Source organism: Microtus oregoni, unplaced genomic scaffold (assembly GCF_018167655.1).
Source record: "Microtus oregoni isolate MIOR12 unplaced genomic scaffold, Mior012 000001F_ref0000356, whole genome shotgun sequence".
Classification (NCBI taxonomy): domain Eukaryota; kingdom Metazoa; phylum Chordata; class Mammalia; order Rodentia; family Cricetidae; genus Microtus; species Microtus oregoni.
The window spans coordinates 48396252-48422276 of record NW_024543060.1 but is presented as its reverse complement, the minus strand read 5'-3'; positions in this window follow the sequence as shown (position 1 = coordinate 48422276).

Genomic DNA, 26025 nt, shown 5'->3' with positions numbered 1-26025 from the left:
TTGAATATTAGAGAGTTTAATTCTAATGATAACATGCATTTCATTCACTAAAGATCAGAAATATCACCGAAATGTGGCTTCCTCTCCCCTCCTACTGCTTCTAAACTTATATCTTCCAATTCGTCTCTCAGGCCAGTGGTTTCCATATAATTACACAGAATTAGCACCCGGGAGAAGCTCCATACAAAGGAAGCCCACCTTTGCCCTGCTTACCCCTTCCTAGGCAGACTAAAAAGTCAAAGTCAACATGCAGGGCTCCCATCTCTTCATAAAATTTAAGTCTTTGATCTCAGCCAAGTTGAGGGTAGAATTGTGGCTGCCTGAAGTTAGAGAGAGGAGAGGGAAGCTGGGGAGAGAAGTGGGGAACTGGGGAGAGGAGAGGGAACTGGGGAGAGGAGTGGGGAAGCTGGGGAGAGGAGAGGGGAACTGGGGAGAGGAGAGGGGAGCTGGGGAGAGGAGTGGGGAGAGGTTGGTGGCCATCACTAGCAGTCTTACAGCCAGAGAGGAGAGGAGGAGGAGGGCTTGTATTCTGCTGCATAGGACAGTAGGGTTAGGTCAAGAAAGGAGGACAGTCTGATGTGACAGATGGTCCAATTGCACAATATGTGCATGAATGGAAACATCACATTCTCTCTCTCTCTCTCTCTCTCTCTCTCTCTCTCTCTCTCACTCTCTCTTTATATATATATGTGTGTGTGTGTGTGTGTATGTGTGTGTGTGTGTGTGTGTGGAATTTACAATTATGAAGCAAAAGCAGAGGTATATAATTATAATATGCTTCCTTGAGTTAAGCAAGGAAAGAAAACAGAATTTGTGTTTATTGTTATTGCATTTGCATAGGGAGTAGAGAAAACTTGCATATGGGGGCAAAGGTTTATATTCGTGAAGCACGAATGAAGCGAGAATGTATCTTTGTATATGATTATTTTCCTTCCGAGACAAAGTCTCACTATGTAGTCCCAGTTGGCGTGGAACTTGCTGTGTAGACCAGGCTGGTCTCAGTCTCATAGAGATCTGTCTGCCTCTGCCTCCCTAGTTCCAGCCACCACACCCAGCTCTGAGCCTCCATTTTTAATGTTTAAATATTTTAACTCCCTTCAAATTAAAAAAAAAAAAAGGTAAAGGGCATTGCCTTTGTTCCTGTGATTTGGTGGTCCTGATGACAATCCAGGCAGGCCCTGAGGAAAACACATTGAAGCATGTTAACCCCTAGCTCTCAGCCATACCCTACCACCCAAACTCCCTAGAGACATTCAATGGCACCTGGATCCAATAGGACCTATTCAGTATGAGCCCACCCACTCTGCCCTCACCCCACAAGGCAGCTCCTCCATTTCTGACAACCCCTTCCTCCCTGCCCACTTCCCATCACCTCCTCACCATGCAACAACTTGAAATGCGTAGTCTGTCGGCCCCCCTATACCTTTCTATCATCCAAGATTTTCCCAAAATAAACAAGATTTGTCTCCCTGTGCTACACCAAACAACAATTTTTTTTTTGTAGCAGAAATTCCTGAGTGGAAGGAGGGCACTCTGAAAACTGGATGTTGCTGAGTGACTGAACAAACGCTTTCCGGTGCTAAACTACCTCTAAAACAACAAGAGGAACACAGGAGAAGCCTCGTTAGGTTACTTAAATCTGTACATTAAAAAAAGATGTGTGTGTATGCTTTAGTAAGCAAACATATCAAAATTACACTTAGGATAATGGGCTAAGTGTGTTCATAGCAGATAAGAATCATTTGTTCCTGGCATGTACTGTGGATGCCAACAATGCCACAGGCTGCTTGCTCAGGCCCTGGACAAACTCAGCCCTCACTCTTAAGTAAACATGCCTCCTGTTTATGCAACAGATTTGGCTCACGAGCTCTGCTTGACAATGGCAGCTTTTAACCTCTCTCTGCAACCAAATTACCAGACAGCCCAAATATAGGTCACACAGTCTCTATAGATGCGGCAGAACTCCATCCCCCCAAATATAGGTCACACAGTCTCTATAGATGTGGCAGAACTCCATCCCGTTGATGACCTTCTTGGCTAGAAAAGAGAACAGCTTATTGTTGTCTCCCCATAAAATGGGTAGAATTCCATCAGTCAAGGTTTTCTGTACTCTTTAAACAAAGATAAATAAATAAATAAACAAATAAATAAATAAATACCACAGTCCTTCCGTGGGTGAGTGAGTGGTCTCTAAAGGGACGTTCAGCTTGTGTTTTAGAGAGAAGCCTGTGGTTGTGAAGTGTGACTGTGTCCCCAAACTTTTCTGTCAGTGCTCAAAGTGTTACCCATACACAGAGCTTTGGAAACTAACTTCTGCTTCCAGAAAAGACCAGTAAAATAATTAGTCTGATAACAGATCAAAATCCAAACAAACCCAGAACTGAATGACTTAATTATTTCATTCCCAAAAGACCATCCATTAGTTTAATCAGCTTTTAGCCAGAAAGAGCCATGCTTAGGAGATCAACCATTGGTTTGTTAATCCTCAAGTCCTGGGTCATCAATAGTTATCCACAAAAGGTTTTTTTCCTCCTTTAATGTCATCAATTGACTTAATTGGCTGCCAGGTATGAAATGTGGTTCTAATGAGAGAATTAATTTTTTGCAAGTTACAAATCCTTTGAAATTGGAATCCAGAAAATTATAGGTAGGAGTGGCTTCTTCCTTTCCTAATTACGCAGGCAGCATTGTCTTCTTTCTCCGGCTGGTTTCTCAGAAACTGAAGCCGGCCTTCCGTATAATATAATTTCATTTTATGGGCTGTAAGTTCTCCTGGGCCACCCGCCTGAGCCCCTTGGATGTCAAGTGCACGGCCTTGCCTTTCCCCATTGAAATGTGAAACCAGCCATCCCTATGACTCCATATTTAACTATTAACCATTAACAGCTACAACCGCCGGGAATAAAAGTCCTTGGCATAATGACCATTTTCACAAAACTAATTCCCTCGTATAGGTGTGTCCTCATGGACCAATAAAACCTGCCTTGTCCTGTCTGCACGCAGCGTCACCTGCACGGAGCCGGCTGTTAATTGGGGATCCCGGTTGGGCGAAAGTGGGAGGCAGGAGGTTGCACATAATCACGCTTTATCCCGAGTTTCCTCAGGCCTTTCATCTGAAGCTCTCAGAGCCCTTGACAAACACTAATTAATACTCACGACACCCCGGGAGGGAGGCACGTATCATTATCCCCATTTCACAGATGAGGAAATGCGAGGTTATGTTGGGTAAGCCGTGCCTATGCCAGCCTTGCAAGGGGCTGCCCTGAAAAGATAAAAGCAGCCCGCTCCTCCTTTTCAACCCCTACCCCCTTGCCCTGTGAAGACATCAATTAGAAACGGGAATACAATTAAACCATTTGATTGTAACAACAGGAATGTGGTCTTGTAATCTTCCACTTTCTTATAAAAATAAAAACATGAATCAACCTCGTTTCTTAGACTCTAAAGTAAAAAAGAGGGTTTTGACCATGGAGGGAAAATTCACGTTGAATCTTTTGATGACGCAGTCAAAAACCATTTCATTTTATTCTTCTTTTTTTTTTTAGGACGGTGACAGTAGTTCTTGATAGAACCCTAGACTCTGCACGCAGAGACCTACTATTTCCTTATGCGGTGCTGTGGATTTGGGGGCACATTGCTTGAGCAAGGTTAAACCAATGAGACCTACTAAGGGCAGCGTACACAGCTGGCTTGCGAAAATGAATATGACAGGAACCACAACCACGGTAAGACTGTGTGTACCTGTGCATGTGTGCACGTGCGTTTGTATGTGTGTGTGTGTGTGTGTGTGTATTACACTAAGTGCTACTGACTTACTAGCATTGCCCGCCCCCCCTTTTAAGTGTGTTCTGAGGATCCAACTGAGATCTTCAAGCTTGTAAAACATGCATTTTACCAACTGATCGGTCTCCCCAATCATGCTCCAATCAGAGGCCCATTCCCCCCAGTCATGGTCCAATCAGAGGCCCACCCCCTCAGTCATGGTCCAATCAGAGGTCCACCCCCTCAGTCATGGTCCAATCAGAGGTCCATCCCCTCAGTCATGGTCCAATCAGAGGTCCATCCCCTCAGTCATGGTCCAATCAGAGATCCATCCCCCAGCCATGCTTCAATCAGAGGCCCACCCCCTCAGTCATGCTCCAATCAGAGGCACACCCCCTCAGTCATGGTCCAATCAGAGACCCACCCCCTCAGTCATGGTCCAATCAGAGATCCACCCCCTCAGTCATGGTCCAATCAGAGATCCATCCCCTCAGTCATGATCCAATCAGAGATTCATCCCCCCAGCCATGCTCCAATAAGAGGACTATCCCCCCAGCCATGCTCCAATCAGAGGTTAAGATTTAAGGAGAGTCGCAAACACAAGAAAATAAGTACTTGATGACACACGAATTCTTGCTGCAAACTGGAGCCTTAAAGTATCCATGAGTTCCTGGTAGAAGCTGCAATTCTCACTTACAGACAGAACAGCTTTCCTCCGCAAAAGCCAGGTGACTTCTAACAACCTGTGTATTTAAACTCTGCTCAGAATGCTCAGGGTTGGAGAGAATATTGTTCAGTTTATGGAAGAGGTGGAAATAGCTTTGTGAGGACCCGGATGTTGTTCTTGGGCTGTAGCTGCGGCTGTGAGGCATGAACCACAGAGCTCAACAAACCCACGTAGGGATTTATTAGGAAAGGATGGGGGTAAAAGGAGGAAGGGAAGTGGGAGGAAACATGGTCCACCAATGGCGAGTGGGGAAAAGGACGAACAGGCGGGCAGAGTTTACACATGGTTACAGAGCCATATGCAGCCACACAACACATGACAGAGCGACATACGGTGGCAAGGCCTCTGGGCTGGTTAGGTGTTTGCCTGAATGCCAGTGAGCTGTGCGGGTGGGGTGAGTATAACGCTGGAATCCTAACACAGGGTACTAAGCACGCTAGCCTTACTCTACAGGACACCAGCTTCACTTACCATCTGTGACAGATGAGGACAAAGATATTGTTGAAACCACAAAACTAAGCATCCCCTATTTTGGGAAATACGAATGGTGGCTTCTTCTTTGCCAGTTAGAGCTTTATTCTTGCATCGCTGTTCCCACTTTCTGCGCAATCAATCCACCCGTGGACCATTCCCGGCTTCCTGACAGAATCCTTGAACTCACCCTAAAATCTCTAAAGCCCCAATCCAAGGAGACTTTCCCGTCATGTTCTCACGGAGATATCCATGGATCCTCTCTGTCTCTTCTGTGGAGGTGTGACTGAGATGTCCCCATAAGCCTCAGGCATTTGAATACTCGGTCCCCAGTCAGTGTCCCTGTTTAGTTAGATGTGGGAAGTATAGCCTTGCTGAAGAAAACATGTTACTGGGGAGTGGGGGGGGGGGGGCTTTGAGGTTTCAAGAGCTGTGTGCTGTTTCCAGTGTCCTCTCTGCTTCCTGTTTGGGGTTGGAGATGTGAGCTCTAAGTTGCTGCTCCAGATGGGACAATCTCTGCTCCGCCAGCATGGACTCATCCCTCTGGGACTGTAATCCAAATGAATCCCTTCTGTAAATTGCCTTGGCCATGCTGTGGTGTGGGAGGTCCTTCTGTCTATGTGTTTCTTTAGTTGGTTAATGAATAAAGAACTGCCTTGAGCCTATAGCAGAGCAGAGCAGGGCAGAGCAGAGCTAGGGAGGACTAGATTGCATGCAGGGAGAAAGAAGGGTGGAGTCAGGGAGATGCCATGGAACCACCACTGGAGACAGGTGTGCTGAAACTTTGCTGGTAGGCCACGACCTCGTGGTGATGCACAGATTAATGGAGATGGGTTAAATTAAGCCAATAAGAAGCTAGAGCTAATGGTCCAAGCAGTGATTTAAATTATATGATTTCTGTGTGATTATTTTAGGTCTAAGCTAGCCGGGCATCCGGGACAAACAAGCGGGCCCTTCTCCTACAGTGGTGTTTCTCACAGCAGCAGAAAAGTAACTGAAGCATCTTCCTTCTTTCCATGCCATCTGCCAAGTTCATTTCCACCATGTCTTATTTCAATCATGGCATAACCTTGCATAATTAAAAAAAAAAGAAAGCTTTACCAAACTTAGCACAAACTCTTTGGGTTGAAGGTGGCTACCCCATTCCCAGGATTAAGGAAACAGAAAGGGTTATAATCAGAACCAGGAACCACAAGCAAAATTTTCAGGCTCTAAATCTTTCATACTTCACCATGAGGAGCTTCCTTGCTCAGCTCTATCTGAATATATCCACATATATCTTCTGCACAAGTGTGCACATACACTCTGTAGGGCATCCAGGTTCCCTGTGTGCTCACCAGGAAAGCCTGTAACCAAAGAGGGGCTGTTTCTTGGCACCTGTCTTAAGGGTTTCTATTGCTGGGAGAAAGGCCATGACCAAAGGCAACCTAGGGAGGACAGGGTTTATTTAGCTTATAACTCTCAGGCCACACACTGAGGGAAATCAGCACAAGAACTCAAGGCAGGAACTGAAGAAAAGGCCATGGAGTCTCTGTCCCAGCTGCAGGAAGTAGATGATGGCTGGGTGATGCCAAGGAAAGCCTATAAACAGACAGGCAAGAACCTCGGAGTGTGGATGCTGTGCTGAGTGCATAAGCTGCCTTCTGCTCGGGAAGGAGACCTGGGGCAGAAAAGGCAAGTGGAACCTCGAGATCACGTACTTGGCACGGATGAGTGGAAAGGTCTGTGACATAATGGAGTGGGCTGGGTGCCAGCATGTGGGAATCTCCTGAGTTACCCAGAGTTCCCTATCACACCTCATTGGGTTCACAGACACTAGGCATCCACAGTAGCAGAGAGCCATGCCAGATACCTCTCTGACCTTCAGAATCTCTCTAGCTGGGGCTTTCGGGTAGCCCCAGGCCAGATGTCTGATGGGAATAGCTTAGCTGCTCCACAGCATGGTCCTGGGACTACTCCGGGCTCCATGCCTGACAGCACAGCACCCGAGAGAGGCCGGACTGGGGATAAGTAGGAGGCCCTCCCAGAGCTGACACAGAAATGCGCTTTCTCCTCTGTCCTTAAAAGCAAAGTCAGAAAGCCCAAAGGATGGACAGACAGGACAGGGTAAGGCTTGACTAATTTACTTCTAGATGTCTTTAAAAACTAATGTTTTAACCTTAAAAGTTGTTCACTTAGTACTAAGACAAAGTCCCTGAGCCAACCACTCTCCCTCCTCCTCAAGCATCCAAGAACTGAGCCCTTATCTTACAAAGGATACAAGAGAAATATAGGTTGCTTAGAGGAACGCTCTTAGGCCCAGGTCTCTGCTAGGTCATCTATCCCTTTGAAGTATGGAATATGGAGTTTCTCTCAGGTCTGTACTTTTTGATTACTTCTTTGTGTGTGTGTGTGTGTGTGTGTGTGTGTGTGTGTGTGTGTGTGCATGCATCCTTGTAGGCATGTTCACATGGAGTGGGTACACATGGAGCTCTGAGGTTAACATTGGTTGGGTATCTCCCTTGGTTGATCTCAGCTTTACATACTGAGGTCTCCTACTTGAAGTCTCTGCCTCAGCTACTTTAGCCAGGCTGCTTGCTCTAGGGACTTACCTGACTCCGTTTCTGTGTGCTAGGGTGGCAGATGGGCTTCCATGCCCACCAGGTTTCTATTCCACGTGGACCAGGAGCCTGAACTCTGGTCCTCATGCTTGTGCATAAAGCACTGTAGCTGTTGAGCCAGCTCCTCAGCCAGGATCATCGGCTTTTAGAGCAAACACACTTTGAACTGTTTCATATCTCCTGACCTATCTCAGGAGAGAAGCCCTCCTTTGGGGGAGCTCCGCTGTGCTACTTAAAATACAAAGCAAAAAGTCAGGGAACCTGATCTGAAGATTCGGGGTTCAGGAGCTGAAGCCGGGTTTTTCCTGTGAGTTTCTTTTTGTGAACAAGTCATCCAACTTCAGTTTCGCGGCTGAGAACCAAAGTTAACCATTTTTACATAGCAGACCCGTGTGCTCTGCCGTTGGGTGAAGGAGAAAGCAAAGGGCTCAGAGCCTCCGTGGGATGCAGTGAGTCCTGTTTTTAAGTGTACTCGTCTTTGTTTGTGCATATCTGTTAAAAGCCATGGCGTTGTCTTTCTATGGATGTCTAATTGACAAAAACAATGACGCAATTGTAAACAGTGAAAAGTCCCTGCCCTGTGAGGGCTTCAGATCGACAGCAGCAGAGAGAAACTTTCAGGGGAATCAAGAGACGTCCACCCGTGGGCTGTTTCTCCCCGTCCCTCCTCACTGTCAGGTATCGCTGTGACCCCAGCGTCTAGGAAAGTCCAGGTTTAAGGTAGACGGTTGAGTGGTGAAGAATATGGTTTGAGATGTATTTGATACTGGAAACAATGGCTGACGTCAGAAGACATCATCCCAGAGAAAAGAAGTTGCTGGAGACCCAAGGCAAAAGAGCCTTGAGCAGTAGAACTGGTTGTTCTTGACTCTGCCCCTTTGAGAGCTCAAGAGGTGGAATGGTAACTTTCCTAATTTTGTTTCTGTTGCTATGATAAAAATATCTTGACAAAAAGTAACTCATTTGAATTCCCAATTCTAGGCTACCATCCGCCACTGATGGAGGAAGTCGAGGCAGGAACTTGGAGCATCACCTTCACTGTTGAGAGCAGAGAAAGGATAAACACAGGGACCCTTGCTGGCCTACAGCCAGGTTTCTCGTCTCATATTATTCAAGAGCCCTGGCTAGAGAATGGCACTGCCCACAGTGGGCTGGGTCTTCCGATATCCATGAGTAATCAAGACAGTCCTCCCTAGACATGCTCAAGATCAGCCCGATCTAGGTAACTACTCACTGAGACGTTCTTCCCAGGTGATTCTAAGTTAGGTCAGGTTGACTGTTACAGCTCATTCACACAGCATCCCCTGCAGGAGGCTGGACGGGTGCCTAGCACAAGGAGCGTGAGCCTGGGGTTAATAGCAGGCAGCCAGAATATTGAGGAATTGAACAACAAATGAACCTGGTAAGACTGATGAACAATCCCGTGCAGGTTCTTGTACCTGCCACTGGTGTTACTGCTTACCTTTTAGACACTGGTATGATCTCGTGTGTGTGTGTGTGTGTGTGTGTGTGTGTGTGTGTGTGTGTGTGTATGTGTGTGTGTGTGTGTGTATGACCAAATTACGATGTATTTGTTAAATATGATCAGTTCTTGATTAACACCAGCATAACTCCTTCATACAGAAAATCTGTTTCCAAGTTCCTTTGATGGATCATTTACTTTCTCAACATTCCTGTGTCTCCCACTATTTCCTTGTATTTTCTTCAGCTGTCCCCAATACCACCCCTCCTCCACTTTCATTCCCTCAATTAATAAATACTCTTTTCTCCCATTCCCTTTATCCAATGCTGAGGAGGTTGTTTTGCCTTTGTTGGCTCTTTCAGCCACAAAACATATGGCTTTGCTATGGTTGATTATAACTGACTAGCAATATTTATATAACATTTCATCTCCAGGGCTTTTTCAATTCTTTAAGACCTCTTTTGTGGGCATCTTTTTTCTCTTTTGCACGCATCAGATTCAAGCCTCTATTTTTCACTCCAAGAATCTCTCCTATCATCTTTGCTTCCTCCTCGGCACTTTTTTATTAGTTTTTCTTGACTTCCTGCCCTCCGCCTTTCCATGGTGTTCTGGAGCGTGCCCGGGATGACCCAGGTTTCCCATGCCCTGCTTGATCAGAAATTAACTTTAGGGATTCTATTGAACAGATGAGCCAGGAACAGCAAGAGTGGGAATCTTCTCAGCCTGACATATCTAGACCTGAGCACAATTCAAGGTTCATTTAGCGGCTTTGCTTGAGACATTCATGTTTTCCTCCAAAGCTGATATTTTTAGGGATGTAAGTTGAAAATGAAAATTGGGCCAAACTTTTTAAACAAAAAGCCCTGGAGTAAATGCATCTATTATTGATCTGAGCATGTTTCAGATCTAATGTCACAAAAATTTTGCGGTTTTACCCGTTTATGAAAAATAACAAAATGTGCAAACAAATGTTTTCATGACTCAAACATTAAAACAAAGGTATCATTAGGCACCGCTACTAAAAGAATCAAAGTAGAGGTGGTGAGATGGCTCAACAGGTAGAGGTGCCTGCTGCCGAGCCTGAGGGTCTGAGTGTCAGCCTTATGATGGAGAGAGAGAGCTGACTCCGGCAAGTGTGCTCTGCTCTCCGCACATGCACCGTGGCACACGCGTGCACACACATACAATAACTAAAACTTAACCAAAAGGCATCTGAAGAGTAATAAAACTACATCCCTTCCACAGAGAGCAAATCCATCGAAACAAAACATAGAACCCACACTTCCTTTTCACTGTGCAAAAGCATTTGTGAGTCTTAGAGTGTGTCTGTGCTTAGCAAATAAACGCCCAAGGGATACTTCCTAACTTAGCATTCTATTTGATTTGTAGTTGGGAGAATTTTTTTTTTTGGAAATATAAAAACATTCAGACACACAAAGCGCTTTTTCAAAACCCTGATTTCTGTCTCCCTGTGTCAGCGAACAAGCTGAACACATGTATTTCTCTTAGGAAGCCAAGCCCCAAAGTGCTAGGATCAAAGCAACTGAATGAGCGGTTTGAGCAGACTAAGCATGTTCCATAGAGTTCATAGGTAATTGTATCGTTTCAAAAGGTGAAGAAGACGTGCAGAAAGCTGTCTGTGCAACTCTGAAGAATGTGCTCTTCTAGAATCTATGATTGAGTTTAAATTATAATGTAGCTGCTAAAACGTGTGACTACCCATCGGTCAAGGCCCTTCTCAGGAGAGACAGATGGATTTGAATTTTGAACCTGGAAGATATTTGCTAAATGGGCTCTTGGGGCAGGAGGGAATTTTAATGGCCAAGGACATTAGTGATTTCTTAGGAATGCCATTGTTATCTTGGTGAGACCCTCTTCAGGGAAGAAACTCTCATATTCTCCAAGAACAGCACAGAAGGCCTGGTTGCCAGAAGTGTCCAATGGCATCTTTTTTTCCCAGGAGAAACCCAGGATCATGTTTCCTGTCTTAACAATATGTAAAATGGCTGTGGGAGAAGGATGAGCTGGGAAACATTCACCACAGGAAAGAGCCCTGGGGAAATAAATTGCTGTGAACTCACTCTTGGGGTTATTTATAGAGAATAGATGGGAATTGATTGGCAAGGTATGGACGTTCTATGACTTCTGCACACAACTCTACTTGGCCATAAGAATGGCTCTAATTTCATGTTGGTGGCGCATCAGGCCCAGATTTAGCATACTTGTTCTCATAACCACAGTGGAGACAGTAGCTATTTGTGTCAGATATTGCTTGAAAAGGGAAGTTGGCTAGGTTGTATTAACAGAATACACATATGTGTGTGTGCACATAAACACAGGAATAGGTGATATGTGCTCCAGGGTTGGTGTCACTCGGTGATACACATATGTGTGTGTGTGTGTGTGTGTGTGTGTGTGTGTGCACATAAACACAGGAATAGGAGATATGTGCTCCAGGGTTGGTGTCACTCTATACCTGCTCAAAGCCTTAGACCCAGACCTTCAAATAGCCAACATTTGCATAATTTTAGGAATGACAGAAACTGAACCCAAAATTGGTTCCATATTTTTTCCTCATAAGGAGAGTTATAGAATAACTATTAAATTTTAATGCCCATAAACATACATACATATATATAGATATATATACACATGAAGTAGAAATGTTGAATGATAAATAATATAATATATTCAGAATATTCAGTAACAATAAGCACTATATAAGTGCTAAGTAGAAAATCTGGTATTTTAAATTATTTTATAACCATATCCGGTCTCTTATATTCCACACATAATGATGAGACAGAGTACTTGCACCAAAATGTCAAGCCAAACAGTTATTGTCTTTTATGCTTGGTAAAGCGGTGCTAATCTTTAAGATGCTGTGCCTATCTAAGTCACAGTGTATCCAGGAAGAAGGGGCCTTTTCCCGTTAGTGGCGACTCTTTGACTAGCTATTGCAAACCCTGAGGTATTGAGTCAGTAAGTGTTTGTTATCTCTCGGGTCTCTGTGTATTGTCTACCTTAGACAGGCCAGTCCTCCAATGGCACTAGAGCCCTAGTCATTTGGAGACGCAACTGAACTTGAATATCCACAATCCTTGCTGGTATGAATGGCAGTTGGCACCATGGGTTGATTGGTTGCTCATGGAGGATTCAACTCTGCTCGCTTTCTTATTACTGGGGCTTGGGCTTCTCAGACCAAAGCAGCTGGGAACATTTCATGAAGACAAGTCTTGTACAAGCATTTTACTGAACTCTGCTGGTAGTGTTTGCTTGTGTCCCGTGAGTGAAAGTCAGTCCGAAGCATAAGCGGCGGGTCACCGTGGGGAGAATCAACACAAGCCCTGACTGCTGAAGCTGTGGTTGCATGGGAGGTAACATCGGAATAATTCGCCCAGAGTCATAACCAGCCTTATTCATAACCAGCCTTGTTCATACCCAAGAGACCAGAAACTGAGGGAACTGTGCCACCAACACCGTCAGGTTTATTCTCTCAGTGGAAGGTGCAGGCTTCAAACAATGGATAGATGCAAGTCACCTCCGTGAGGATTTATATGGTACAGTGCAGAAGGGAATGGGGAAATAAGAACCCATGTAGAAGACAGACCACCACGCATCAAGCCCTCCGCCACCCACCTGTGTTACCTAAGAGTATATTCAGCTACAAGTGACTTTAAAAGTGGATATTAATTTTCCTCCTGTAATAAGAGTATGAAGAGTGAATGATTTCTCAAATTGGGTTAGCAGTGTGTTTGACAGTTAGCATTTCCAACCTGCTCCTTAGAATGCTACCTTTGCTCCAAAACATATATCACATATGTGTTGACCAGTTTTATGTCAACTTGACACAAGGTAGAGTCATCTGAGAGGAGAGAGCCTCAGATGAGAAAAATCCATGCATAAGTTCAGGCTGTAGGCAAACCTGCAGGCCATTTTCTTAATTAGATTGATGGGGGAGGGTCCAGCCCATTGCGGGTGGTGCTGTCCCTGGGCTGGTGGTTCTGGGTTCTATAGGAAGGGAGACTGAGCAGGCCATGGGGAGCAAACCAGTAAGCAGCACCTGCCATGGCCTCTGCATCAGCTCTGGCCTCAGGTTCTTGCCCTGTTTGAGTTCCTGCCCTGACTTCTTAGTGATGAACTGTGATATAGAAGGGTAAAACAAATAAACCTCTTCCTCCCTGAGTTGCTTTGGTCTTAGGTTTCATCACAGCAATGATAACCCTAAGACAAAATATCTATAATTGATCATCGGAAGCATGAAGAAGAGCCAGCATCGGGCCATGAGAAAGTGGAGCTGTCCTGGAGATTTCCAGAGATTACTCGTGTGTGTCACTCACATGGGCCTCAGGCCAGTCCTTGTTACATCAGCCACAAGGGGATCCAGAATGAACCCATCTAGAAAATAATTTGTTTTTTGAAATCCTACAGATGAGAAAATTGGAGGAGCCCCCCCTTTTTTCTAATATCAAATGGTCAGCCCTGAAAACATACATACATGTACCATACAGGCTGAGTTGTTTAATGTTTATATTCTGTAAAAGATGCTAAATGCAAGTAGGACTCAAGGTTTTAATGCAAGAAATAGTATATGCTCGTTCATTACACTCAAAAGTATATAGCATGAAGAGAAGGTAGACAAATTAAAAACTAGGAAGGAAAGGAAACAGATTTCAAATTCATAACTATTTTATTTTTGAATTTTTTTATATGTAGTCCTGGTTGACCTTGAACTTGCTAGGTAAACCACAACTCGTGGAGATCTGCCTGCCTCTGCTTCCTCAGTGATGAGATTGAAAGTACGTGTCATCTTGCCCAAATCAACTTGCAAGTGAGTAAAGGTTACCTTGCCAGATGTGTGTCTCGAGAGTTTAGAGGTAACCACAGAAAATGAAAAGGGCACGCATGCACGCGCGCGCGCGCGCACACACACACACACACACACACACACACACGCTACAAAAATTAACAGAAAAAGAGGCCATAAATTGGGGGGGAAAACAAGAGATAGGAGGCTTTGAGTGGAGGAAAGGGAAGGCAGAAATGTAATCTCAAAAATTAAAGAAATTTTCCTTAAATTGGAGGGAAGTCATGAAGCATGTAGTGTGGTGTCTGTCATCCCGAAACTTTGTAAGAGTCCAGAAGATGGACACCCCCAAAGTACTGAGGACAACGCTTCTACAGTCCTGCTACAACAGGATCTAGAAATTAAGTAAGTTATTTTAAAGAAAAACCAAGTTCCAGCCAGCTGCTGTCATCAGATAAAAATCTCAGAAAGGGTTAGTCCATGGCACCCAGCAATGCTAGCAAATGCTACCTGCCGCAGTAAAGATGACGTAAGAGTGGAGATGAATGTGTTATTATTGCTATAAAAGGCACGAGGCAAGTTCAGATGTGCCCACCCCCAACAGGCATTTACAGAGCACTTCATATGTGGTAGACTCTTCTCTGCTCTAACCTAAGAAGCAAAAGGTCTACTGCATGATTCATAGAATCAGGAGAAATATAGATGTTTATTTTGGATATGATGTTCAGAGAAAAATATAAGTACCTTTAGAAGACATTCCTGATGAGTCAGAATCCAACTCACTGGCCTCCAGAACAAAACCAAGGCTCTGGAAACTCTGGGGCCAGGCTGCAAAGAGTCTCCTCTGAAGTAAAAGAAACACATTGCTCGAATGTGGCCACCGAAGCTATGTCTGAGGCTCAGTGCAGCAATAAAAGCATAGCTTTGTGACAGTAAGAGGGACAGAAAACACTTGACCGGGGTGAAGAAATGGAGACAGAAGAGAATTGAAGCAAGAAGGAACAGCCCTGGGAATGCCTGTCAGGGTCTGTATTTTTTATGGTTTTATTTGATTTAGCTTGACTACTTTTAGAGTCAGCAGGAGATTAAAGTTGACACAGAAAACCACACACACACACACACACACACACACACACACACACTGCCAGTGTGTCTCCTTGGGGATGAGTGTCCATTTCTGCATTAATAAAGGACACAGGTCACAGCTCAGCTCAGGCAGACTTACTGGACCGGCTCAAGAGGCCTATGGAGAAAATCCTTAAGGAAAACCCCAATAAGAAACACTCCCCTCCAGAGAAAAGGGCACATGAGGAAAAAGAGGGGAAGGTAGTGGTGTTGGTAGGGAGCGGGGTGGCAGACAGAATTAGTAAGATGTACTTTGTGCAGGGACAAAGGAGAACATGGAACACAAATGACAGTTTGGCATGACCAAGAAAATAACAGCGAAAGTAATAAATGTTACTGAAAAATACAACATACACTTTCTGCAAAAGATAATGTTATCTACGACATCGTTCATTGTAGAAAAGCTGTGGGGAGGACTGAATGAATGAATGAATGAATGAATGAATGAATCAGTAAAGATCTGATGCATGAGCACTGTCCAAAAAGCAATGAGTGTCCCACCAATGTTACCAGGGCAAGACTGGGAGAGCCTTCAATGTGCCCAGCATGCCACTGGCATTTCTGCAAATGGGTTAAGGGAAAACTTTCTCAATGAATTCATATACACACTGAACACATTAACTGTCTGAGAGCTGAAATAGTAACTTCCTGAAATCTGTGAAGGGAGTGATGAGAACGGGCTGTGGATGAAGCCCAGTTAATAGCGTTTGCGTCAGGGCTCATCCCCAGCACTTCATAGGCTCAACTCAGTGACGTGCTCATAGTCACAGCGCTGGGAGGAAGAAAGCGGTGTTAGAACCACATGGTCATTCACTGCGCAACAAGTTAGAGGCCAAAATGGGGTGCATAAGACCCACATATATTGATGGGGGAGAGGAATGAATGAAAGGGCAAGAGAAGGGAGGAAAGACAAGGAGTAGGGAAGGGAGGGGAAAGGAGGGAAGAGTAGGGGAAGAGAGAGGAGTGAAGGGTTCATCCCCTGAATCAGCTGAGCTCCAGTCTGCTCCATCCAGAAGATATGACCATCACTAGAATGAGTCTCATTCCTGGAGTCCACTTCCTGTGAATTCTTGGCATTATCAATATAAAAATAAAAGGAAAGACAAAAATAGATCTGGGTTGATAAATAAAAGGAAGGATAAGAAAGTTTAATAGCTTTTTGAAATCATAAGATATAGTTTAAAAAAGGAGAGACTTCAATATGAGTCATAGTTTAATGTTGATAGCACATTAAAAAAAAAAAGCTAAAATCAGACAGCACCCCAGCTTTACTACACGAAATAACTGCACTGTGCTGTTCACTGTACTTAAAAGTATATATCATGAAGAGAAGGGAGACATTATGATGGAGGAAGGTCATTGGTTAATTAATAAAGAAACTGCTTGGCCTGATAGGTTAGAACATAGGTGGGTGGAGTAAATAGAACAGAATGCTGGGAGGAAGAGGAAGTGAGCTCAGACGCCATGCCTCTGCTCTCCAAGGCAGACACGATGAAGCTCATCGTGTCACCCAGGATGGACGTAGGCTAGAATCTTCCCGGTAAGCACACCTCGTGGTGCTACACACATTAATAGAAATGGGCCAAGCAGTGTTTATATGAATACAGTTTGTGTGTTGTTATTTCAGCGCATAAGCTAGCCAGGCAGCCGGAAGCTGGCGGCAGGAACGCTGCCTGCAGTTCCTTCTACAACATTATTAAAACCTAGGATGGAAAAGAAGCAGACTTCAGATTCATAACTATTTTAACCTGGCTGGGTGGGAGCTCACAATGTACACCAGCTGACCTCAGATTCACAGAAATCAACCTGCCTCTGCCTCCTCACTGCGGGGATTAAAGGTGTGCTTTCACCTTACCTGGCTCAAATCTACCAGCAAGTGAGCAAATTAAAGATTGCCTAGTCAGATATATGTCTCAAGAGTCTAGAGGTAAGGACAGAAAATGAAAGGGGGCTAGCAGAATCAGTAACATCTGCCGACAAAAGAATATTTGAAAATATGGGTGTGTAAGATACTACCTTTCAAATCCCATACCATTCATTTACTCTGTGTGTATGATCATGTATGTGCAGATTTGTGCATTTACACATGTGTGATCAGAGACAATCTTAGGTGATTGTCCTTAGAAAGCCATACACAGGGTTGTGTGTGTGTGTATGTGTGTGTATGTGTGTGTCTGTGTGTGTCTGTGTGTATGTGTGTGTATGTGTGTGTATGTGTGTATATATGTGTGTATGTGTGTATGTGTGTGTATGTGTGTGTATGTGTGTATGTGTGTGTATGTGTGTGTATGTGTGTGTATGTATGTGTGTATATGTGTGTGTGTATATGTGTGTATGTGTGTATGTGTGTGTATGTTGTGTATGTGTGTGTGTGTGTGTGTGTGTGCCCGCATGCATGTTGGAGGGTTGTGAGTGTTACAGTATTGCCTCTGCCTCTGATATGTGACATGTGCCCATGAGTAGAGGCCCAAAGTGGATGTTGCATGCCTTTCCTCAATTCCTTGCCACCTGCATGGTTGGAGACAAGGTCTCTCATTAAATCTGAAGCATGTCAGTTTGGCTGGCTGATCAACAAGAATCAGGGCTCTACATGTTTGCTTGACTCGGTGCTGGAGTCATGGGAACATACTATCACAGCCAACTTTTTCACGAGTTTAGGTCTCCAAATGTAGGTTCTCAGGAACCTAGACAGCCCCTTGGCCCACTTTACTTTGTGGGATAGGGTTTCGATTGGTACTGTAGGATTGCTGATTGGGCCTGGCTGGCCAGTGAGCCCCAGGATCCACCTGCATCACCTCTCAGCTCTGGGATCACAAGCCAAGGCCGTCACACCTAGGTTTTTATATAAACTCAGGGATCAAACTCAGGTCCTCAGGCTCCTGTGACAAACTCTACTGAGGAACCATCTCCACAGCTGAGACATTTTTATTCTTCCAGTTAATTATCCAATAATCGTACACTTTTCTAAGGATGGCTGTACTAAGCCTATGCTAGGTGTTAGAGTTTAAAAGGCAGAACATGGCTAATAATCTTGGACAATACGGGCATGGCCTTGGGGGAGAAACAGAAGCCCCCTTCCATACAGGAGTGGGGGGGGAGCTCACATATGGAGGGTAACTAGTGTATGACATGAAGCTTGCACCACGCTAAATACCTACATGATTGTTTCATGATAACAGCTGAAGCCAATCTCTAATGAGCTGGAAAATTGGCCGGAGACCCAGAAAATTATTCATTCCCACTATAATAGCTGTACAAAATTTTAATTTACGATCTAAGACTTATCAAAGAACTTCTAGTGATAAGAAAAGGGAAGCAGTCAAGTCCTAAACAGCACACACGGCCGGCCCAAGCCTGTAAAGAATGCTCAACTTTGCCAACAAAGGCACTATTGTTGCTTGTGAGAGCAGCTGAAAATGTTAACAATTACAATAGCGTTATTTCCAAAGAAATAGAAAAGTGACCATTGCCAACCAAAGCTGGTCCAAGTGTAAATAAATCACCATCATACCTTGAAGGGAATTTAGCAATGTGTAAAAATATCCCTATGAAAAATGCTGCCTTGGTTCTGCAATTCTCTCAATGATGTCTTCCAGTAATTCGCTTCTACATGCTCTTAAAGATTATCTAGCAGCTCATTCAAAATGTTTTTGATATGACATAAATTTTAATGGTAAAACATGGAAAACCAAAGCCACAATTCACACACAGGTATTTTATTTTACCCTTTTCCATCTTTTTTTTTTATGGTTATTAGTGTTATCATTATTAAAGACAAAAGTAAGGCTTTTGAATCTGACCAACTTGATGTCAAGTTCTTTTTTTTTTTTTTTAATTTATTTATTTATTAAGGATTTCTGCCTCGTCCCCACAACCGCTTCCCATTTCCCTCCCCCTCCCCCGATCAATTCCCCCTCCCTCATCTGCTCGAAGAGCAATCAGGGTTCCCTGACCTGTGGGAAGCTCAAGGACTGCCCACCTCTATCCAGGTCTCGTAAGGTGAGCATCCAAACTGCCTAGGCTCCCACAAAGCCAGTACGTGCAGTAGGATCAAAAACCCACTGCAATTGTTCTTGAATTCTCAGTATTCCTCATTGTCCGCTATGTTCAGCTAGTCCGGATTTATCCCATGTTTTTTCAGACCTAGGCCAGCTGGCCTTGGTGAGATCCCAATAGAACATCCCCATTGACTTAGTGTGTGGGTGCACCCCTCGTGGTCCTGAGTTCCTTGCTCGTGCTCCGTCTCCTTCTGCTCCTGATTTGGACCTTGAGATTTCTGTCCGGTGCTCCCATGTGGGTCTCTGTCTCTGTCTCCTTTCATCGCCTGATGAAGGTTAATATTCCTGAGGATGCCTATGTGTTTGTCTTTGGATTCACCTTCTTATTTAGCTTCTCTAGGAACATGAATTATAAGCTCAATGTCCTTTATTTATGGCTAGAAACCAAATATGAGTGAGTACATCCCATGTTCCTCTTTTTGGGTCTGGCTTACCTCACTCAGGATAGTGTTTTCTATTTCCATCCATTTGTATGCAAAATTCAAGAAGTCCTTGTTTTTTACTGCTGAGTAATACTCTAATATGTATATATTCCATACTTTCTTCATCCATTCTTCCGTTGAAGGGCATCTAGGTTGTTTCCAGGTTCTGGCTATTACAAACAATGCTGCCATGAACATAGTTGAGCATATACTTTTGTTGTATGATAGGGCCTCTCTTGGGTATATTCCCAAGAGTGGTATTGCTGGATCCAGGGGTAGGTTGATCCCGAATTTCCTGAGAAACCGAAACACTGCTTTCCAGAGTGGTTGCACAAGTTTGCATTCCCACCAGCAATGGGTGAGTGTACCCCTTTCTCCACAACCTCTCCAGCAAAGGCTATCATTGGTGTTTTTTATTTTCGCCATTCTGACAGGTGTAAGGTGGTATCTTAAAGTTGTCTTGATTTGCATTTCCCTGATCGCTAAGGAAGTTGAGCATGACCTTAAGTGTCTTTTGGCCATTTGAAGTTCTTCTGTTGAGAATTCTCTGTTCAGATCAGTGCCCCATTTTATAATTGGGTTGATTAGCCTTTTACGGTCTAGTTTCTTGAGTTCTTTATATATTTTGGAGATCAAACCTTTGTCAGTAGCAGGGTTGGTGAAGATCTTCTCCCAGTCAGTGGGTTGTCTTTTTGTCTTAGTGACAGTGTCCTTTGCTTTACAGAAGCTTCTCAGCCTCAGGGAGTCCCATTTATTCAATGATGCCCTTAGTGTCTGTGCTGCTGGGGTTATACATAGGAAGTGGTCTCCTGTGCCCATGTGCTGTAGAGTACTTCCCACTTTCTCTTCTATCAGGTTCAGTGTGTTCGGACTGATATTGAGGTCTTTAATCCATTTGGATTTGAGTTTTGTGCATGGTGATAGATATGGATCTATTTTCATTCTTCTACAGATTGACATCCAGTTTTGCCAGCACCATTTGTTGAAGATGCTCTCTTTTTTCCATTGTATACTTTTAGCTCCTTTATCGAAGATCAGGTGTTCATAGGTTTGTGGGTTAATGTCAGGGTCTTCTATTCGATTCCATTGGTCGACTTCTCTATTTTTATGCCAATACCAAGCTGTTTTCAATACTGTAGCTCTGTAATAGAGTTTGAAGTCAGGGATGGTAATGCCTCCAGACAATCCTTTATTGTATAAGATTGTTTTGGCTATCCTGGGTTTTTTGTTTTTCCATATAAAGTTGATTATTGTCTTCTCCAGATCTGTGAAGAATTTTGATGGGATTTTGATGGGGATTGCATTGAATCTATAGATTGCTTTTGGTAGAATTGCCATTTTTACTATGTTGATCCTCCCAATCCAAGAGCAAGGGAGGTCTTTCCATTTTCTGGTGTCTTCTTCAATTTCTTTCTTCAAAGACTTATAGTTCTTGTCAAGTAGATCTTTCACTTCCTTGGTCAGGGTTACCCCAAGGTATTTTATGCTATTTGTGGCTATCGTGAAAGGTGATGCTTCTCTGATTTCCCTCTCTGCTTCCTTATCCTTAGTGTATAGGAAGGCAACTGATTTTTTGGAGTTGATCTTGTATCCTGCCACATTACTAAAGCTGTTTATCAGCTGTAGGAGTTCTTTGGTAGAATTTTTGGGGTCGCTTATGTACACTATCATATCATCTGCAAATAACGAAAGCTTAACTTCTTCCTTTCCAATACGAATCCCCTTGATCTCCTTATGTTGTCTTATTGCTATTGCTAGAATTTCAAGCACTATATTGAAGAGGTATGGAGAGAGTGGACATCCTTGTCGTGTTCCTGATTTAAGTGGGATGGCTTTGAGTTTTTCTCCGTTTAATTTAATGTTAGCTGTTGGCTTGCTGTAAATAGCTTTTATTATATTTAGGTAGGACCCTTGTATCCCTATTCTCTCCAAGACCTTTATCATAAAGGGGTGTTGAATTTTGTCGAATGCTTTTTCAGCATCTAGTGAAATGATCATATGGTTTTTTTCTTTCAGTTTATTTATATGGTGGATTACATTGATAGATTTGCGTATGTTGAACCAGCCCTGCATCTCTGGGATGAAGCCTACTTGATCATAATGGATAATTTTTCTTATGTGTTCTTGGATTCGGTTTGCCAGTATTTTATTGAAAATTTTTGCGTCGATGTTCATGAGTGAGATCGGTCTGTAATTCTCTTTCTTGGTTGGGTCTTTTTGTGGTTTTGGTATCAGGGTAACTGTAGCTTCATAAAAGGAATTTGGCAATGACTCTTCTGATTCTATATTGTGAAATACATTAAGGAGTATAGGTATTAGTTCTTCTTGGAAGTTCTGGTAGAATTCTGCATTGAAACCATCTGGTCCTGGGCTTTTTTTCGAAGGGAGATTTTTGATAACCATTTCTAATTCTTCGCGAGAAACCGGTCTATTTAGATCATTCACCTGGTCTTGGTTTAGCTTTGGTATGTGGTACTTATTTAAAAAAATGTCCATTTCTTTTGTATTTTCCAGTTTTGTGGCATACAGGCTTTTGTAGTAAGATCTAATGATTCTCTGAATTTCCTCTGTGTCTGTGGTTATGTCCCCCTTTTCATTTCTGATCTTATTTATTTGCGTGTTCTCTCTCTGTCGTTTAATTAGTTTGGATAGGGGTTTGTCGATCTTGTTGATTTTCTCCAAGAACCAGCTTTTTGTTTCATTGATTCTTTGGACTGTTTTCTGTGTTTCTATTTTGTTGATTTCAGCCCTCAGTTTTATTATTTCCAGTCTTCTACTTCTCCTGGGCGCGTCTGCTTCCTTTTTTTTCTAGAGCTTTCAGGTGTGTTGTTAAGTCCCCAATGTATGCATTCTCCGTTTTCTTTAAGTGGGCACTTAGTGCTATGAACTTTCCTCTTAGCACTGCTTTCATTGTGTCCCATAGGTTTGAGTATGTTGTCCCTTTATTTTCATTAAATTCAAGGAAGACTTTAATTTCTTTCTTGATTTCTTCCTTGACCCAGGTGTGGTTCAGTAGTTGACTGTTCAGTTTCCATGAGTTTGTCGGTTTTTTGGGGGCAGCGTGGTTGTTGCCTTCTAATTTTAATCCGTGATGATCTGATAAGACACAGGTGGACACTGATATTTTTTTGTATCTGTGGAGGTTTCCTTTGTTTCCGAGTATGTGGTCAATTTTTGAGAAGGTTCCATGAGCTGCAGAGAAGAAGGTATATTCTTTCCTATTTGGGTGGAATGTTCTATAGATGTCTGTTAAGTCCATTTGCTTCATTACCTCCAATAATTCTCTTAATTCTCTATTAGGTTTCTGTCTGATTGACCTGTCCCTTGGAGAGAGAGGTGTGTTGAAGTCTCCTACTACTAGTGTGTGTGGTTTGATGTCTGCCTTGAGTTCTAGTAATATTTCTTTTACATAAGTAGGTGCTTTTATATTGGGGGCGTATATATTCAGGATTGAGACCTCCTCCTGATGAATTGTTCCTGTTATAAGTATAAAGTGACCGTCTCGGTCTCTTCTGATTGATTTTAGTTTGAAGTCAGTTTTGTTAGAAATTAGTATGGCCACACCTGCTTTTTTCTTAGGACCATTTGCTTGAAACACCTTTTCCCAACCCTTTACTCTGAGTAGGTGCCTGTCTTTGTGGTTGAGATGTGTTTCTTGCAAACAGCAGAATGTTGGATCCTGTTTTCGTATCCAATCTTTTAGCCTGTGCCTTTTTATAGGTGAATTGAGCCCATTAATATTAAGTGATATTAATGACCAGTGGTTGTTTACTCCGGTTATTCTTATTGCTTTTGGTAGTAGAGATTGTCTCCCTTCTTTGAGATGTGCTCGTGAAGGGTCATTAGATGCCTGGGTTATTGTAGGCAGTGTTGGCAGTGTTGGATTCCTTGGGTTGCGATTTTCCTTCTATTACTTTCTGTAGGGCTGGATTTGTGGCTACGTATTGTTTAAATTTGTTCTTATCCTGGAATGTTTTGTTTTCTCCATTGATAATGAATGATAGCTTGGCTGGGTATAGTAGTTTGGGTTTGCATCCATGGTCTCTTAGCTTCTGCAGAACCTCTATCCAGGACCTTCTGGCTTTCATAGTTTCCATCGAGAAGTCAGGTGTAAGTCTGATCGGTTTACCTTTATAAGTTACTTGCCCTTTTTCTTTTGCAGCTCTTAATATTTTTTCTTTAACCTGTATATTTTGTGTTTTGATTATTATATGGCGAGGAGATGTTTTTCTTTGATCCAGTCTGTTTGGTGTTCTGTATGCTTCTTGAATATTTAAGTGAATATCTTTCTTTAAGTTGGGAAAGTTTTCTTCCATAATTTTGTTGAAAATATTTTCTGGGCCTTTGAGCTGTGACTCTTCTCCTTCTTCTATTCCTATTATTCTTAGGTTTGGTTTTTTTATTGTGTCCCATAGTTCCTGAATGTTTTGTGTTGAGAATTTGTTGGCTTTGCTGTTTTCTTTGATCTGTTCGTTTATTTTCTCTATGGTATCCTCAGCATCTGAGAGTCTTTCTTCTAGCTCTTGTATTCTATTGATTATGCTTGTTTCTGTAGACTCTGCTCGTTGGCCTAGATTTTCCATATCCAGCTGGTCCTCAGTTTGTATTTTCTTCTTTGCCTTCATTTCAGTTTTCAATTCTTGAACTGTTTCCATTACCTGTTTGATGGTTTTTTCTTGGTTTCCCAGGGTATCATGTACGTATTTACTCATTTCTTCAAACTTTTTGTTATACTTCTCATCCATTTCTATAAGGGCATTTTTTACATGTTGTTTAAGGGACTCTATTATCTTCATAAAGTCGATTTTTTCCATTTCTTCTGTGTTAGGTTGTTCAAATACTTCTGTTGTAAGATCATTGGGTTCTGATGTTTTCATGTTGTTTTTCGGATTATTGGGAGAATTCTTGCCTTGGCGCCTGCCCATCTCCTCCTATTGATCCTATCCAATGGGTCCTTTAAAAACCGGATCAGGTTTCCCTGCTGGCCAAGGGCTCCGCTTACAAAATGCCCTCACTCTCTTTCGTGGTTCCTGCTGCAGGCCAAGAACCCTCTCACCCCTCTGAAGGATCTTCAGGACAGGACCAGGCTCCCCTTGTGCCAGTGACCTGGCCAACCAAAGGCCTACCTCTTTGATTCGATTGTAGTAGGGCGATCTGCTCTCCTTATTGCACGCCTGTTCCCGCCGCTTGGGTCTGCCTCTGCGCCGGTCCCCGAAAGCCTCTTCCTGTATGCGGTGTTGCTCCGCCGCGTCTGGCCGCCGCCGCTCCGCCTCTGTGCGTCTGGCCGCGGCCGCTCAGCCTCTGTGCGTCTGGCCGCCGCCGCTCCGCCTCTGTGCGTCTGGCCGCCGCCGCTCCGCCTCTGTGCGTCTGGCCGCCACCGCTCCGCCTCTGTCACCCTTTTCCATCTTGATTAGCATTTATTAACTGTACAAGCTGGCAGGTATGTGACATTTCATACATATATAATCTGGGTATACAATACACTCAGATCTTCTTCCGTCTTCCCCTATTATATTTGGCTTCCTCCCAAGCCATTCTTCTACTTTCATCCATTATCTGTATTGTTTTCTTTAATTATAATTGAACATGTGTGCATACATTTAAATATATAAATGCAACCAACTGATTCCATATAGTGTGTGTGTGTGTGTGTATGTATACATATATATACTGACTAGGTAGTCACTGGATAATTGCTGCTTATATGGATATATGTGTCTGCAGACTAACTGGCGAATGGATAACCACTTAGGGGGCTCATCCCTAGGGAAGACTGGCTCTCCAACTCTCAGCAGTCATGAATTTCCTGTAGTTCTTCATTTAGGTGCATGGCCTTGTGGGATCTCCCCATTCACACTGGCCTGTCAACTGCTTTGTCATCGTCAAGGTCTTGCTTAGTCTACCAAATTATTGAGATTTTATGGGTGCAGCTTTCCAGTTGTAAATAGAAGACTCAGTCTCCTGGCAAAGGTCCTGATCTTCTGTCTCTTAAATCCACTTCCTCTTCTGTGATGCTCCATGAGCCTTAGATGCAGGAGTTGCGTTGTAGATATTATCCACTGGGGCTGGGTAGCCCATTCTCAATTATTCTCTGCAGTTAGATCAGGTGTAGCTTCTGTGATGGTCTCTCCAATTGCTGCAAAAATAAACCGTTGAGAAACGAGGATGAAATCTACCTATGGGTAGAATGGAATGTGTCTAGAATGAAGTTAGAAATGGTATCGGTTTAAGGACATGGTAGTCGTAGGTTCTTCTCTAGGTTCCATGGCCTCACTAACCATGGGTAGTTGACTGCATTTAAAATATCAGGCATGAATCCCTTCCTATTGGTCTAATTAGATAGCCAGTGATTACTGCCTAGATGTAAGCACCATTATTGCACTGTGGGGGATATCTTGCCATGCTGGTCCTGTGGCTCCTAGGCTTTACAGTCGGGTAGGACTGTTGACTGCTCTTCTCCCTTGGTGGCTTTCATAGCACATTGCAATACTATAGAGTTAGTGCCCAGGGAGAAGGCTTCCAGGTCCGTTTTAGCTCAGTTCCTCAAAGCCCTATGTTGAAGTGTCTTCAACAGTAGTACTTTGCCTTCAA